This window comes from Calidris pugnax, unplaced genomic scaffold (genome assembly GCF_001431845.1).
Source record: "Calidris pugnax isolate Ruff unplaced genomic scaffold, ASM143184v1 scaffold41, whole genome shotgun sequence".
Taxonomy (NCBI): domain Eukaryota; kingdom Metazoa; phylum Chordata; class Aves; order Charadriiformes; family Scolopacidae; genus Calidris; species Calidris pugnax.
The window spans coordinates 10,159,122-10,174,446 of record NW_015094509.1 but is presented as its reverse complement, the minus strand read 5'-3'; the positions used below and the strand labels follow the sequence as shown (position 1 = coordinate 10,174,446).

Genomic DNA, 15,325 nt, shown 5'->3' with positions numbered 1-15,325 from the left:
GGGGTGGCATGGGGTGGGGTGGGTAATAGCATGAAAGTGAATAATATGAATTTAAAACAAATGCAAACTCAGTAAGATAATGAAGATTTTAGAATTAAGATACAGAAATCCACAGTTACAGTACTTGTACATGCTCAAGAAACACTAAAAGTCAAGTTGACATAAATAGTAAACAAAAATGCATGTGTATTTTCTATTACTTTTTTTATCCCTGTCTGTCTGTGTACACAGTACACATATAAATAACCAGGAAAAAAGTAAGAATGTGGTAGAGATGCAAGTAAATCTAGGCACAGCTAGAAAAAAAAAAACCCTAAGTACTCTTCCATGTTACTCAGTAAGGACTATAATGCACATGCAGGTGACAACAGGCTGATTAATTAACAGGAATGAAGGTTAAGAAAGAAATTTCAGGGAGCTCAGTACTTCAAGCTTGGGAGGGCAAGGGAACATAAATAATCACCGAGGAATTCTAAAAAAAATTAACATGTGGAACCACCTGACACATGGATTTTTACTACATCTGTCAAGTCACAATGATACCTGAAGACTGAAAAATGCAACCACAAAATAAAATTATTTTAGGTCAGGACAGAGGAAAATAAAAAGTATCTGATACCTGCCAGCAAAACTCTGATGCCAGTAACGTATGTAACAGAGTAGGATAACAATATCAATCAGGAGTGCTGATTTAATTTCAAAGACTAGAGCTGGAGAAAATTGATTGATTTAACATCAAAAAGCACGTCATAAAGATAGCAACACATTTCTTTGCATATTCAACTGGAAATGGTGAAGATATAAAGGTCATCTGGAAAATTATGAGACAGTATGATGATGCCTGGAAAAAATAAATGCCACCCTGAGAGACATCAAGTGATATATTTCCAAAAGCAAGGGACAAATATTAATTGACTTGTATAGGGCACCAGTGGGGCCTCATCTAGAATGCGGCACGCATTTCCGATTCTTCATGTTAAAACCTTGTTAACTCACACTGGTGTCTGTGCACATTTGAAGACCAAAATCAGCAAAACAAAAGGAATGTGATTTCTCTACCCATCCACCTCTGGAGAGAAATAGTTAATAGAAGAAAAGGTCTATAGAAGCTATGGGTCAAAACTGAGTTGCTCTATAAATAAAGTGTAAGGTTAGAAACCTGAACAGAAGAAGGTCGGACAGTTTGAGGACAGCTTGATTTGTTAATAAGACGGAGATAGTAACAAGAATTGCCCCACTGGGAGCAAGCTGGAGCTGGGCTTGATGACCCAGAAAACATCTTTCCTGGTTCTGTGTTGCTAACTCTACAATGTTACCGTGCACAACCGCAGCAATATAAAATATCACATTATGGTGTTTGTAGCCATATTTCAAACTCACACTACATTTATTTTTTTGCTCTCAGTGTCACTACAGAGTTTTAGATTTCTTCAAAACTTCTCATTGCTGAATTATTTTAACCTTTAATGCCTGTGGACAAACACTCAAAATTAGAATACCACAGCAATATTCCTACCCTTCAATTATGGATATATCCAAGGAATTCCCCTACATTAATGATAAACACAAAACCAGCAACCATCATTCACTAGCTTTCATACTACACTGTGGAGTCATTCACACACACATCTTTTCTAAACCTCCAGAGTCTCCATTGGTGATAAACATTTGATTTTATTTAAAAAATTGCGATAATTGGCATATTTCCTACAGCATAAAGTCTTGGAATTATATAATCACAACAGGATCTGTATAATTTTTGAAAAAATGTTGCAGCCTTTCATGGTTGGACAGGTAATTCTACATACAGCAGAATTTATTTCTGCATATTTTTAAATCTTAATCCTCAAAATACCATGAGATTTTTTAGGAATCTGTTTCAATATATTTGAATACATGGTTTGTTTTTGTGCTTTCTATTTCCTATCAACACCTCAGTTATCTTTTCTTGTCAATGTTGCTGAATAACATGTATGCAACAAAAGTCTCATAAAGCTATCCTATTATTTAGGGTATTTATTTTATTTAGATTACATCTCACAACAAAACTTTTTCTTTTCTTTTTTTTAAATATGCAAGTCTCCCTAGTGAGCTTCTTACAAAATTGGTTCAGAATGGCACATACTGGGCATTTTAAAAGAGGCTAAGGAAGGTAATGAATTCTTTTCCCACTGCAATTAATGAGCTGGGAGAACAAGTAAAAGAGCACAATAAAGGAATTTCAGAAATGGCACTACAATAAGAAAAATATGAAACTATCAGTAAGGCTAGAAGAAAGTAATATGGAGTGACTGGAAAATAAAGACTGAAAATAACGGCAGAGCAAAACTTGAAAAAAAACAAAACCAGATTTCATATATATTGTTTAAAAATAATAAAAAAAAAAATAGGTACACTGGACTCAGCAGTATGTGTATCCAGAAAGAACGTATCACCTAACAATTAAAGCAGGCTGGTACATTGAAAAGATATTTCTCTTTATTTTTGCTCAGGAATTTTTTTCCTAACTGTGTTGTAATATGTTCAGAAATCTACCAGAGCAAGAGACAGTATGTTTCAAGACACCACCTGCACATGAGAAGTAAAAAGTCAAAGACATGCTTTATGTGATTGCCTATACAAAATACAGCTCGTGTTGGGGACTGCCCAAACTGTAAGCTTTCTAGTTTGAAGTTTGCAAAAGACTTAGTTGACTCAGAATCTTTGATTCCTACATATCTAGCTTTATTTGTTCTAGGGGGTTTATTACTAATGCCTGATCCGAGTAAATTTAAGGAAAGATGGTAGCTTTGGGCAATATTAGCTGCCAAAAATAATAGTTGTTAAAGCCTGGAAATGGGCTATAACGCCAGAACTGAGTCATAGGCAGTGGGAATAAGTGAATTAGCTGCAACAAAAAATTCCCCATATGTAGAATTACATATGGTACTTTTACCTTAAAATATTTGAATAAAACCTAAGCTGTAATTCAGATAATTGTTACCTCTCAGAAAAAGTGACCACATGTGCTGTCTCTATAAAACTAAACAGTAATGAAGCACATCTAACCACAAGCTTCTTTGCTAACAACAAGCATGCTTCTTCAACAGACAATTCTCCAGAGCTTTTTGTCTGTTTTCCTAGCTCTCAAAGAAAGCTTGAATTGCAATGATTTTATTCACCTGCAAAATGCAAAAAGAACCATTACTGTACAGCCCCTATCACTTAGGTATGCAAAAACTATCACTTAACTGTGGGATCAGATTTATTCAAGAATCTTCAAGTTCCCTTTTGCGGGAAAACCATGTACAGGGACACAAACACTTATTTACAAGGACAATTATGGCAAGAGAGCAAAACAGCAGCCAAATAGTTTTTTTTTTTTCCAGCAGCATTAACAGAGATCAGAAGCAGAAGTGAAAAGCTTAATGAAAACAGTCTAAACTCTAAGTAATTGTAACAAAAAGTGTTAGTAAGATAAATCAGTATAAAACGAAGCAGATAATTTGAAGTTTCCCTCTTTTTCTCTTTAGTACTGTGGACTAGAGACACAGGAGATCTGAAAGTTGCATGGCACTCTTCTGATGAAGAATGAAAATGGTGTATTAACAAATTCTGATAGGAAAGAAAGCAGCTGCCTCTGAGTGACAGTTCCAGTACAGGACACAAAGAAACAACCCAGCCAAAATAGTTACCTTGTAGCAGAAATCTTTTGAATTAAGAAAGTACGGATTTCCTGTTCTCTGTGAATCTCTTGTTTGGATTCATTTTAAGAAAAAAGTCTTCATATACATTACACTAACAGACATTACAAGAATCACCTCTGTGAACATACATCAACTTTCTACAAATAGAGCCGGTCTCAATTTCAGCAGAGCTGAAACCTCAGTCATATACATTCACCCCAAAAGGAAAAATTCCAATCAAACTCAAAAACTCCCTTAAAAACCTGCATCCTTCAAGTAATTTCCTGCACGCTTGTTAACCTATCAGTAAGACAGTATTAATAACCAACATGAAGTATTCCCACTAATGCACTACAATGTGACAGATCATGTTTTTTCTTATTCATCATATATTGTGTCACACATTATCTGTACCAGAATAATTTAATTCCTATTTGGAAACTGGGGGTCAAGAAATGATACAGAATCTGTTAACGGTATGTTACATATTAATATTTTCATCCATGTGCTGTGCACCCTATTGACCACATGGATACTCCTCATTCCCACTTAAAGTTATGTGCAATAATAAAAAAGCAACGGGAGAGAAATGCCTGTTGATCCATATGTGCTTTTTAAAGGCTTTCATGATCACACGCTTCTAGATTTCCCTGTGACCTGATGTTATCCTCCCAGCTTTAGACTACTTTGCTAATTTGGACTTGAAAAGCCTTGAGTGCACACCACTTATCACTAGGTGTTTTTCTACAGCAGAGCTCTGCTGCTGAGCAGGGGGCCAACACTGATGCACTTCCACAAGCTGTCACATTACCATAAATGATCATACCCATTATTCACTATATATATAGTCATAATGCCGACAGGTCTCAGACACAGATGTCATTGCCATTTAAGACAGTAATAATTAAAATATCTCAATTTCTTAGCTAATCTCATCTCTTTCACAGACATCTTTTTTTGCCTCTAGGAAAAAGCTACAGCCATCTGCCCACTGCTTTGAGGTTGCTGAATGAAAGGTATATGAAAGTATTATTGTTTTACTACTTAAACACCAGAGCATCTAATTTTTAAACTCAATATAAAAAATAGATCTTTAAACTATACACATGCAGATCTCTTAGGCTGCAAAATACATCTTGTCCAGCTGAGAAAGAAAGATAGATATTAACAGCTGGGTTACAGAAGAATGTGCTTAACGCTGCTTTCAGCGATGCTTCCTTTTGATTCATGTTTTTGCTAGAAAATAGCCTTCTACAGAATAAATGCTCATTTCTTGAACCTCAGTCCCTCAGATGGTGGGCGCTTCCTCTTGGAAATGAAGTTAGGCTTGTTCCAGAAACAACTACTGTACAAGAAAACGCACACAGAAGACAGGAAGCGTGTGTGTGTTTTATCTTTTCCAAGCAGGGCCACCTAAGTGAAGCAGAGGCAGAATACAATACAAACTAGCACTTTGTGTCAGACGCCAACCCATGCTGAGATTTTAACTCCAGCTTCCTGAGCATGAATAAACTGATTGCTCTGTAATAAAGCTATTCTGTTATTAGGATATTTTACTGTCTTAGGGCCAACTGCCTTAAAAATACAATTCTCTCGTTAGGTGAACAGAAGTCGCAGTAGTAGGAAATAAAAAGCTTTATCCAGATTTTTATTAGGGAAAAATTCTTGGCAATAACTACCAAGATCATTACTTTTAAATTTTGAAGCATTATTTATACAAAAAAACCCTTGTAGAAAAGTATATTATGTAGAAAACACACTTAAAATAAAACTAATATTAAACAGAGTAAAACCTCTGTAATATGCCTGTTCACACAACACACACAATCCAATCTGACTAGTGGAACAACATTTTGCACAAATGTTGGACATCTCAACATCCACATTCCTGTTTATCTTATGTGATTGGTATTGTGAAATTGTGCTACAAACCAAACTCCCTGTTAGATAACAATTTTTTTAGCGTTCCTTAGGGCTAAGACTGTACTGTATCAGCAGCTGCTCCTGCCACAGCTACAGACCACCAATTTTCTCATCTCTTTCACAGACATCTTTTTTTGCCTCTAGGAAAAAGCTACAGCCATCTGCCCACTGCTTTGAGGTTGCTGAATGAAAGGTATATGAAAGTATTATTGTTTTACTACTTAAACACCAGAGCATCTAATTTTTAAACTCAATATAAAAAATAGATCTTTAAACTATACACATGCAGATCTCTTAGGCTGCAAAATACATCTTGTCCAGCTGAGAAAGAAAGATAGATATTAACAGCTGGGTTACAGAAGAATGTGCTTAACGCTGCTTTCAGCGATGCTTCCTTTTGATTCATGTTTTTGCTAGAAAATAGCCTTCTACAGAATAAATGCTCATTTCTTGAACCTCAGTCCCTCAGATGGTGGGCGCTTCCTCTTGGAAATGAAGTTAGGCTTGTTCCAGAAACAACTACTGTACAAGAAAACGCACACAGAAGACAGGAAGCGTGTGTGTGTTTTATCTTTTCCAAGCAGGGCCACCTAAGTGAAGCAGAGGCAGAATACAATACAAACTAGCACTTTGTGTCAGACGCCAACCCATGCTGAGATTTTAACTCCAGCTTCCTGAGCATGAATAAACTGATTGCTCTGTAATAAAGCTATTCTGTTATTAGGATATTTTACTGTCTTAGGGCCAACTGCCTTAAAAATACAATTCTCTCGTTAGGTGAACAGAAGTCGCAGTAGTAGGAAATAAAAAGCTTTATCCAGATTTTTATTAGGGAAAAATTCTTGGCAATAACTACCAAGATCATTACTTTTAAATTTTGAAGCATTATTTATACAAAAAAACCCTTGTAGAAAAGTATATTATGTAGAAAACACACTTAAAATAAAACTAATATTAAACAGAGTAAAACCTCTGTAATATGCCTGTTCACACAACACACACAATCCAATCTGACTAGTGGAACAACATTTTGCACAAATGTTGGACATCTCAACATCCACATTCCTGTTTATCTTATGTGATTGGTATTGTGAAATTGTGCTACAAACCAAACTCCCTGTTAGATAACAATTTTTTTAGCGTTCCTTAGGGCTAAGACTGTACTGTATCAGCAGCTGCTCCTGCCACAGCTACAGACCACCAATTTTCCCCTTTCATGAAGATCCAAAAAAAAAAAAACCCACCAAAACCAAAGACGTAGTGGTTTACAGTGAGGTAAAAATATAACCAGTATTAGTAGTATTAGGATTAGCAGTAGCACTAAGATTAAAAACGTTCTGTCTGTACAAAGTACTTGCTGTCCCCTGGCTCAATCTCTTTTGTATTTTTATTACAGTTTTCCGTACTTTGACACCATTTTGATATATTACGTACCCAAATAATTTGGGCAGTTATTCCACTATGGTGCACTCTCAATTTTCAACACTCAGGGATAATCAGATACCACAACTGGAAAAGTTTTTCAAAATTATCCCACATAAAATTTCTTCACAGAATTTGTTTTATTTCTCTTTGAATTTGGTTTAACAAATTTTGTCATAAAGCTAGAACTTTTAAACTGTAAAGGCTCCCTTTAAAATTGAATATGCAGTATCTGCTTAAATTAATTTTTTCCCCTATCCATCCTGAGGTCTTTGGCTGAATAATGAAAATAACTACTCTTTTGCTTTCTGAGTAATAACATATACCTCAGCTCTTTCAACTCCATTTAACAAATTCATTTATGATCCTATTAGCATATTTATTTCATTTTATTTAAATTTACATCTGTTCTGCAGTTTATAAAATAAATATTAAATAGAGTTATAATAAAGAGATGTGAAAGAAAACTCCTGTCTTCTGAGAGAAACTGTTCTTTAAAAATACATAACTGCCTTTTAGCTGACTGGAAAAAAGCTTCTATACATCTTCAACTAATAGAAGCTATAAAAAACCCTTTGTAATATTGGAACCAGTTGAGAAACCACAAGTATTCAAATGCAGGAAATCATGATTTTATAACATTTTAATGTGATCTACTCTTGGGAAACAAAGTTAACCAAGCCCTATTTCTGTACAGGAAATATTCCACTGTACAGTTGTAATACATTGTGGTGAGGGGTACAGCTGCAAATTTTTCACCTGTAATGCCCCACTGGTATTGTGGCTTACTGAATTGCATCAAGATTGCCTTCCTGTCCGGAAAGCCCTCTAAGTACAAACAAGACTCTAAGCCCAGGTTTTATTTTCCCTTGGTATCAGAATATGGTAATTTAAGAGCCCTGAGAAATGCTTTTTAACCTTTTAGAAGAAATATGTAGCATTCTTTTATTAGGAACTATGTTCTTTGGCTTTTTAAAACAACATGTGACCAACTTATCTTATCAATTTATCAGGCTAGCAGGTTCAGAGCGAATGCAGGTGTGTATAGTAATGTAATCTGTCACAGATACTGGCTTTTTTTACTATGGAAAAATTACACTAAACACACTAACAGCTTCTGTTAAGGAAGAAAAGAATAGCACTATGCTAAAACTGAGAAGATTTCTGCAGGACTTTTTAAAAAGGAAAATGTATGTACTACTAAGAGTCAAACCCATTTTTTTTCCCAATTAATTGTCATTCATCTTGGGACTGAGTTTATGTGAAGATCACTCGCTCTTCTAATAGCAAAAGCAAGAGTATTTAATTTAATTTATTAGGGTCTTAATGTATTGTTGTGAGTATTGAGAAACAAAAGTATACAGACAGGAGATCTTACATTAGGGACGTGCCTACTTCTTGCAATACTTACTCTCTTTTTCTGATGCAGGAGCAATCTTTCACATTTGTTTAAGACTTTTCATTTTCTAAGCTTCAGTATTTATTAATAATATAAGCACTATACTGTTGAAATGTAGTCACCTCTGGGATCGAGGGTAGCAGTCTATTAATACATGAAGTACTGTGTAATTTTCAGTATATGGGTTATTTTGACCACATATTCTCACCACAGTAAAGCCCCATTCCTACAAGAAGTACCACAAGATCAGTGTACGGCAGGAAGGACTTTGGTTTGCAAAGTTTCATAAATCAGAGTTACAAAATCTGAAAAGTACAGAACACGAGGAGAGTGTAAATCTGTCATTAAGATAATCTGATGGTTTCGTCAGTCCTCTGGCACCCAGTAGAATTTTCACTGGCTCAGTAACCCCAAAGGGTAAATTTCAGTGTGATGCACAGGCAAATTATGCACAACTTCCATTAACATTCCCAACAAGTTACGCTTAACTCCCTGCAGACTGCACACAAACTGTAGGCCAAACGATACAGTCTCATCTCAATGCAGTGAACACTAAGATCACACAGCAAAATAATTAAGATTATACACACAAAATACAGTAACAAAATAGTAAAGTCTGAGATAATCCTACTCTCAGGCAAGGAAGTTCACAAATAATGTTTAAAGCTGGAATTCCTAAAGAAAATGGGCTCTGTTTCAACATCTGCTTAAGTCTCACTGTGTAGCACTTCTACTCCTTTGGCCCCTGCTTCCTTCCTTGCACGAAAATGAAGACAATACTTATCATTAATCGTCAGAGAGTCTTAGTTTTCAAAAACACATGCAAAAGTCTGCCCAGCATCACAAAACTTGCTCATGTCCAGATTATCTGATGTGTAAGTGGCTCAAGCTAAAAGCAAGCCTTCAGCCCTCTTAAACGGACCATTGTTCACATGATGACCTGTGTGTCCATTTTTGTACACAGGCAGGGATGCAAACGCTGCTTCCACTGACAGGAAAGCAGTTTCCTACATTAGAATAAAAGGCATTCCTTACAGTTCCAGATTATTACCAGATATGCTCAATAGTTATACTGTATTGTTTTGGTTCAAGCTTGTTGCAACTCTTCATACAGTAGAGAGATCACAAAACCACCATATACGGTCTATGTATAGCACGACTAGTACAGTCATTTTGAATATCAAGAGGTAGAATGATCAAGAAATATTAAGTTTTTAAAAAGCAGAATCCCAGGCAAAGCACCAAATTTGCTTCCTGAGCAATTCACAACAGCTAGACAAATTATTTTGCCATCCATCTAAAAATCCTGAATATTTGAAGATAGTACTGAAATGCACGGCAGTAGATTCAAAAAACTGCAAACCGACAGGTTTATCGATAAGCATGGTTGAACTTTACAGCTTATTATCTAATAACACTATGAACTTAAATCACTAACCTGTCACACACAGATCATCTGGATTTCCAAAATAGTTGTTGCTTTGGGAATGTAAGAAATAAATCAAACATGAATAAAATTTGTGGTTTCCCAAAAAGCTCTTTTCCCAGACTCTCAAATGCCCAGCTGAACACTGTAGCCCCAACAGGGAACGAAAGTAAAAAGGAAGCAGAGCCAGCCAAAAATGAGGTATTCTCCGCTAAAAGGAAAAATGAATGTCTTTGACATTGATCATAATTATTTTCCTGTTGACTGTCATGTCAAATCTTTCCTGAAATAATGACTTACAGTAGGTCTAATGTCAATCATTCTTAAGCTCATGCTTCCTTAAGCCACTGTTTAAACAACCACAAGGTGTTAGAAAATGACTGTTTATTGGCTGACAGTGTCAAAAAAATCAGATTTCAGACTGCAGAGTTTGCAAATGCTTTCTTCAAATAGTGTAAGCATGTAAGGCAATGCAACAGACAATTTTTTGAATCCTAGCCTTGGGAAGTTGGAAATAATTTACCTTCTCCTAAAAGAGATTTCACCAGCCCAGCAAATGCTCTGAGTGAATTTTACCAGAGTGGTATCATTTACCTAGTCTTTCTTTATTGAATCTCAGTTAAGCCCTTGGAACCTCAGAACTATACTCACTGCCCTTATTTTCTCCAGTAGACCTTGAGATCTGGTTAATTTAATCACCACTTTTCTAAACCAGGAACCAGTGCTCTGTTTATTAGGAGACAGTATAAAGAAGAAAGGCCAAAAAAGGAGACCTCAGCACACATTCATCTTTTCATCAGCTGTTATAATGCTGACTACGCTTGCATGCAACAGGAATCCTGGCAGGTATGCAAGGGAAACATCCTCAAATACAAAAACCTGTCAGGGTATAGCTCTGTAGATATTTTATTTTAACTTCACATGGAGAAACGAACAAATGCCATAGATTATCCTCCTTTTGTCTTTTAAGCTTTAACAGCTTGTATCTCTCACTGGATGACAATCCAGGAAAAAGAATTTTAAGTCTGTATTGGTGATGCAGCTTAAATAAATCAGAGAGCTCAGAATTTGGAGCATTACACATTATATGGCCGCTTTGATTAGACAAATCTGGTTTTCTCCACCTTTTGAATCCATGGCCACTTGTGTAAACGTTCTTGTGACAATACATAGCTTTTTGTTTGAGATATGGAGCAGTGCCAGCAATACTCCTTATTGGAAAGATAACTCTACAATGGAATGGCAAACACTGAGCATCTCTGTAAAAAGTTCACTAGCTAAAACAGGCTTCCAGCTGTACAGGAAATCACTTGTATGTCCTGTTCACCTGCTTGCACAGAAAAGCAGAATCCCTCCTTGATGGCATGCACATTGCTTTCCTATCTTGCTGAACCCCCCTCAGTCTTTGCTTTCTCCACTGCCAATCCAAACCTGTCAACCTTGTTCTTGGTAAAGAAAAATGATATAGAAATGTGGTCCAGATGAAATCAGAAAAGTAAAACAACATAGGCTAATCAGAGGCAAAGGCATATGTAAATCTGAGATTCACAAGACTGCAGTAGGACACAGGAAGACTTTGGGAATCTAGAAGCATAGTGCAAGCACAGTTTTAAGCCTCACAGCACAGATATCCAACAGCACTTTCTTTGAGCTTAAATGCCTAAATGCAGCTAACTCCCATTGTATCTGTACAATTCAAAGGTCACTACTGAATCACTACCATGTTTTTTCCCTACAATTCCCTCCTTCACATTGTAAGAATACCACAGAAATGAAGAACACTTATCCTTTCTCAACTGCTGCAACCTGACAGATGCAAGGAACTGTACAAGCATGTTTGAATTTAACATAATGTAACAGCTCTGACATACAGCCCCTTGTTATGGTGTGGAATCTATTCTTCAATTATCCTTTATATTCTGGGACAGTGGCATTATCTGCATAACCATAAACTATTGTCTGGAATTAGAAATTGTTCTTACTCCTTTCTTCCTAATGCTATATTTCCAAAGCAACCAGAACAATCAGGATGGAGGAAATAGCTGTAAATTCTCTTTCAGCTGTCCTTGTAACCAGCTCAAGCTGACGTCATCATTTGGGAGATGAGGAGAGTGACTATGAAGCCCTTGCTCTGCAATTTAGACTGTCTAGCATGTCTAGCATGTTCCTGAGTTGCTCATGTATCTTCAACCACTCTGATACCCCTACAGGAAACATTTTATATACCTTAAAAACATACTCTGCTTGAAATCTATTACCATGCTTCAAAGTCCTCAGTGGAAGGCATAATGGACAAGGATGAGAATCATCACCACCAACAGATTCCACCTTCAACTGCTATGAACAAGAATGTCATAGAGCAAATAAAAGACCTGTTGCCCTATAATGTCAAGCTGGTTGCCTCGTAGAACACAGTTTAATGTTAAACTGGGAAACTGAGGCATACCTTAAGTCCTCACATCTGAATATTTGCTAAGACAGATCTATAAACATCTGCACAATTTTTACTATAGAAATTCTCTACACAAGAGACTGTCCTAAATGTTAACATTAACTATTGTGGAGGCAGAGCAGTAGGCTTTGTCTCTCTGTTTTTGTGTACATGTTTTCTTTAAGTACATAATAAAATAGGCTTTTAAAGTTGCTTGTCCACATACCTTCAACTACAAGACTTTCTTCTTATCAGCAAGCTACTTGAATGATTTAAAAGTTTCATCTGTTGTAACTGAGAAAGTCTCAGTATCCTTTTTGATCTACCAATGTCAATCTTCAATATTTTGTCCCAATTAAAGTAATGGCATTGCTAGTTCAACTTGCTTGTTATTTTTTGAATTAATTTTGCGAAATTTTTCCAAGTTTGGAGTTTCCTCTGCTCCTGAGGTGTGAATATGATTCTCACATCAACACCATTGTACCCTTTGCCCTTGCTGATTTGGGCAGTAATGGATTACCCTGGTTTACATGACATTAGATGGAGTCAGTGCTGGGATTAACTTCACTCTTATGAAACATACATTGCCTTAAGTGAAGTTATTGGTGGAATATGCTTTCTTTTCCCCATGTATTTGAAAAATAATCTCAGCAATAGTAAAGATCAAAAGGGTATGCCTTTACCAACATTGGAGTTGCTGCCTGAAGGTCTTTTCTGTAGATTCCCTTTATACATTAGAGCAATATTTATCACATTACTTCGACAAGACACAGCCCATTTACTTTTTCTTCTTACGAGAACATGATCCTACTGCTCCTGTGTGTGTATTCCTTCATCTCATATTGACCTTTACTAAGATATTTAGCTGTGTCTAGAGCTTTCTAAACACCAATCAAAAAAACCTCACAACCTGGAAAACATAGAACCATTAGCAGAAATGAAACAGAAGCTGACAGAACAGTCAAGAATTAATAGTTTTGATCAAGAAACTAAAAAGATGTTAATTATAAAAGACAGAGGAATATTCTACATCCATAGCACATGTCTCTCTTGATATGGAACCCTGAAGCTGTACAAAGTTGCACCCAAAACACTTGTAAGCAGTGGCAAATTGATTGTTGCCTCAGTACACTGATTTTGTGTTCCAAAACCAATACCTGTGTATGTACTTTCTTCATTAGTAAGAACTTGCAAATACTACTATATAAACTTTAAAGCAATCTTTAGAAGGTATATTCAGAAAAGATCTTGGCAGTGATGCAGACACAACAGGAGTAAAATAAGAATAGGCCTCCAGGTCAAAAAGGGCTAGAAGTGATGCCAGACAGTGGCTTTAGTGCCTGAGGATAAGAAACACTGTGTGTTGCTGAACAGGAACTGCTTAAAAAATTAAGAGGCACCAGGGAAGTCTAAAGGTGTTTCATCAAATACTAGTTATCTGAAAGAACAGTAAATCACATAGTGCCAAAGAACATTTTTAGCATTTGACAATGGGACAATGAGGGATTAAAAATTAAATAAAAAGGGGCTGCGATGTCTGGTAAACAGAAAGAACAACAACTTCAGATACTCTCAATCTCACAAAAGAAATACAATCCTGATGCAGTTTCTCACAAGTGCATCTAGGATTTTTTCTCACTTCCTTCATGCAAATAGATCAAAATTCTATTTCAAATTGCTAAAGAAAATGCAACATGCTACGCCATGGTAGAAACATCAGTTCTTCCTTGTCCCTCCACAAATAAAAGCAATAATGTTTGGATTGCAAAAAAGTAAAGAATTAAAAACTTGACAAGTGAAAAAGCTTACTTTGCAACAACACAAGTACAAGAAAATAAGCTCTTGGGAAAATTAGAAATAGCAGCAAGGTAACATTTTACAAAAAAAATATATTTCATATCAACTCTTACAATCTGAAGCTGTTTGCTTATCCTTTGGCTGCAGCAGATGACACGTAACTTCAATATCTAGAAAAATTCTCTTTATGGTGAAGCTTTTGCAAGTTCCAGGAATTTGAAGAATAGCTATAAAAAACAAAAAACTTACCTATGATTAAAACGATATGCCAAAAGAATTTTAGCAAAGATAGAAAGCTAGATGAAATGTCACACCAACTTACTTGGAAAGAAAGAACATGCAACTGTCAAAGTTTTAATTCAAGACAAACTACAGAAGCGCACCTTTGTCTGGGTTCATGTAGTGAAGTAAAGGATTAAGGGAGACTGGTAAAACAGCTGGTGACATTATGGGTCCTCCTAGCATTTGAAGATATACACAGTCCTGGGAGAGTTTTTAAAATATATTTTTAATACATTTATATCATTATTGTCCTTAAATTTAGAGTCTTTTTTCGAAAAAGCTGAAGTCTTTGGCTGGCAGATGTTCCTCTAATGTTTTATGTCAAGAAGTGAATAAAATAGAAGTGTTGTTTTATCTTTTTTCTCTTTTTTTTTTAATTTTTTTTGGTGAATTTTCCATATGCACTAAATACGCAGTATATTAAGAAACAGAGATATATTCATACGGCGAAAAAAGCAGAGATGATGAAAGGCCTCATGATTAATTTAAATGAGAAACTAAAGTTTGAGATAAGTATTCTGTAAATCCAGTTTACCTAAAGAATGTGTAAAATTGATCTGTATGACTTATTCCACCCACATAGATATGTTAGACTAATAAAAAAACCCTATTGTCTATGTTTAAAATGGCTGTTTATCTATACTGTGCAGAGCTGCTCTGTGTGGGTGCGTGGCCATCTCTGGAAAATGTGATAAATCACCACCTAGAGCCAGGCAACAATTACTGCCAGAATTAATGGCCCACTACCAAAATGTGGATCCTCTTGTAGGCATTTCTGTGCTTCATGTGCCCAAGAGCACAGTTTTTTGAATAAACGTCCTCTAATTTTGATGATATCTTTCATCTCGTCCCTTGTAATTGAAAGCCCAAGATAGTAATATAAGACTTACTAAGAATTAATTAATCATAAAGTTGACAGACCTTAAGATGAGAGTTTGTCACAGTAAAAAGCATCATGGAGGGAACCTATAAAGTGATGC

At 35.9% G+C, this 15,325-nt stretch overlaps 1 protein-coding gene across 4 annotated transcripts in view; it reads right to left on the bottom strand.

Annotated features, from left to right (window-relative positions):
• Nucleotides 1-15,325, bottom strand: part of VPS13B (vacuolar protein sorting 13 homolog B (yeast)) — a 461,850-nt gene that overhangs the window by 65,695 nt on the left and 380,830 nt on the right. The gene's annotated exons all lie outside the window — the stretch shown is intronic.